At 35.4% G+C, this 3,430-nt stretch overlaps 1 protein-coding gene across 1 annotated transcript in view; it reads right to left on the reverse strand.

Moving 5' to 3' along the window:
* Positions 1 to 3,430, reverse strand: part of LOC107664154 (potassium voltage-gated channel subfamily G member 1-like) — an 8,078-nt gene that overhangs the window by 1,360 nt on the left and 3,288 nt on the right. The window lies entirely within an intron of this gene.

Raw genomic sequence — 3,430 nt, forward strand, 5'->3', positions numbered from 1 at the left:
CTGTCTGAAAATGTTGGGGTCAGTAAGACTTTTTTTTTAAATAATACTTTTATTCAGCATGATCAAAACTGACAGTTGAGACATTTGTTATGTTTTCCATTTCAAATAAATATTCTCTTGAACTTGCTAAGAATCCTGAAAAAAAAAATGTATCACTGTTTCCAAAAAAATATTAAGCAGCACAACTGTTTTCAACATTATAATAATCAGAAATGTTTCTTGAGCATCAAATCAGCATGATTTAAATTGATTTCTGAAGGATCATGTGACATTGAAGACTGAAGTAATGATGCAGAAAATTCAGCTTTGATCACAGGAATACATTCACATAGAAAATACTTATTTTCAATTGTAATAATATTTTACAAAATCACTGTTTTTACTATATTCTAATCAAATAAATAGAGCTTTGGTGAGCATAAGAGACAAAGATATTAAAATCTTGTTCATTTTAATTAACTTTACTTTTCTTAACTTATTTTTTCAGTAGTACTGTATTTTATTTTTGCTTATTCTGGGGTACACACACACACACACACACACACACACACACACACACACACACACACATATATATACAGTTTATTGAAGACTGAAGTAATGATGCAGAAAATTCAGCTTTGATCACAGGAATACATTCACATAGAAAATACTTATTTTCAATTGTAATAATATTTTACAAAATCACTGTTTTTACTATATTCTAATCAAATAAATAGAGCTTTGGTGAGCATAAGAGACAAAGATATTAAAATCTTGTTCATTTTAATTAACTTTACTTTTCTTAACTTATTTTTTCAGTAGTACTGTATTTTATTTTTGCTTATTCTGGGGTACACACACACACACACACACACACACACACACACACACACACACACACACATATATACAGTTTATACAGTGTATATTAGTGCTGTGTTCAATACATCGATACGCCGATGTATCGTCACAGAGATCTGACGACGATACACGTATCGATATCGCGGCACATGCGCTGCAGTGGACCGCGCTTAATTTGAATACAAGAACACCGTTTAAAACGGAGCAGAAAAGTTAAAGGTTTCTAAAAAAGTATGAATAGAGCGTAATATATAGGCTACAACAAGGTTTAATCTGGCCGCAGAGGAACACAACCGGGATTACCTGATATAAAGAGACGTAATCCCCGAAACAGATCTTCCCACTTGCGCAATACGGAAATATCTGCAAAGTGTATTACTTATCTTTGTCAACCTGGCAACCCTGTGTACGCACGCTCTCTCCACTGTTTAAACGCGCTTGTTTTCTGAAAGCTTGCAGTTTAGCAATCTCCACTTCAATACTCTATTATCAGAAAATTGTAATTTATCAAGTGTTCATTTATGAGAGAGAGAGAGAGAGGCTGTGTATGTGGCTGTGTATGTATGAATTACCACAGTTTTGCCGCGTTTCTCTATTAACAGTGAAGCTGTGGCAAAGTTTGTCTAAACGCGAAAAAGAATGTCTGTGCGCGCGGTGTGATCGGACTAAACGTGTGCGCTTGAGGTACAGTGAAGACAGCGCATTAGTTTAGAAGAACTCTTCTAATTTTTATTTTTTAAACGTAGAGAGTGTGTTGATTTGTGCAATGATAACCTACCAGCAATGTTAAGATGATTTTAATATATTAGAATGAGTACAATACAATATAGCCTAAATGTATTAGAACGAGTAAATTATTATTTATGGGCTTAAAAACAAGATGCAAACAATCAGAATATTGTACCTGGTGGGGAGTGCACAATGTAAACATGAAACATATGCCATTACCTATAGGCTATTGTACTGTGGTACAGTTATAGAGGCCCTTCATAATGCAGAGGTCAAGTGCCTGTTCTGCCAATAGTTAGCAACGGCCCTATGGTATGCAGTGTTTAATAAACGGCTGTTTTACTAAATTCTTGGTGAAATTCAGTATGGTATTGTGACTTTGCTGGTGATACACAGCCCTCGTGTATATACTGCCTAGTTTTGGATAATCCAGAAAATGACTGGATCATAATTTGAAACCTTGAATCTTTGAAACTTGATGTAAAAACTGTTGTGAATAATCCTACATCTTGATTAGTGTCGTCTTGAAACTTTTGAACCTCTATGACATTCATTGTATGGACACACATCTTCTAATATCTTCTTTTGTGTTCTAAAGTAGTGAAAAAAAATCTCAATACACTGGAATGGCATGATGATGAGTAAATGATGTCAGAATGTCTTTTTTTTTTTAGGTAACTATCCTTTAAAAGGTTCATCCTCTGATCCCGGCCAATGTCTTGTTCTCAGTTGTAATATTGCTAGTATACCACTGGAGGAAGCCAGGGATTCATGAAAACACATCCTTCCTTGATTTGTTTTCAGAGCTTTGCTGCATATTATTATTTCACCTCGTCTCACCTCACTTCTTCCAGTGTCTTTTTCATTCTCATTAAATCCTAGAATTGCACCTTGAAGACTAACAACCGCAAAGTACGAAAAATGTGTTGATTGTGATGCAGAAAAAATTCCGTTGAACTGTGAAAATGGTGCCACTGACTAAGTGCATTGAAAATTAAACACAATTATATAAATATTGTTTGCATGCTTGATGCTTCAGTGCTAAATTTAAAATGATAACATGTTAGAACTACTTACCTGCATATTGGCATCCTGGGTCCTTAAAAACAAACCCTGTGCCAGCCATGCAAACCAGCAGAACTGATAAACCCTCTTGAGATCATTGCTTTTATGAAGATAAAATTAAAACCTCTGGTCTAAATGTCACCATGGAGTAAATACTAATAGATATTTAGAATAGATACTTTTAATAAAATATGAGGGAAAATTCCTACACAGTCTTTTTTTCCCTCACAATAGATTACCATAAATAGCCTGAGACAAACACAAAGGACATAATTCATGAAAATGGAAGGAGCCTCTGTCTGGCTGGTGCTATGTTGGTTTAACGCTTAATTGAATTTCCTATGCTCTGTTTTTCTCTGTACCAGGGGTGGCAATTTGAATTATTCCAGTGACTGATGTGAGCCGAGACAATGGGTGTCTTAATTCAATTAGAGTAGGAGCTGGTTTAACATGCGAGTCAGTCTAATTGCCACAAATTATTTCTGGAAAAAGATGACCTCTCCTGTAGCAAAGCCGTCTGCTAGAGCAGATTGGCTCTGGTTGAACAGAATGACTGTGAACAGGGGTCTCGGAGCTTGATGAATTTCAGTAAGCGTGCTCGATCTGGCTTCTTTAGATCTTTCTTTCTGCAGAGATGAGCTGTGAGACACCTAGCTGTAATTTTCAAGTGAATTTAAAAACCTTGATTAGCTGGTTCACGTGTGTTGGAGTTCCAACTACAGTCTGCAGGAAGCAAGATCTTCTGATGTCTAGCACTTTTCACAATACTACACTTTGTTTAAAAAATAAATAA

This window comes from Sinocyclocheilus anshuiensis, unplaced genomic scaffold (genome assembly GCF_001515605.1).
Source record: "Sinocyclocheilus anshuiensis isolate Anshui unplaced genomic scaffold, SAMN03320099.WGS_v1.1 scaffold67, whole genome shotgun sequence".
Taxonomy (NCBI): domain Eukaryota; kingdom Metazoa; phylum Chordata; class Actinopteri; order Cypriniformes; family Cyprinidae; genus Sinocyclocheilus; species Sinocyclocheilus anshuiensis.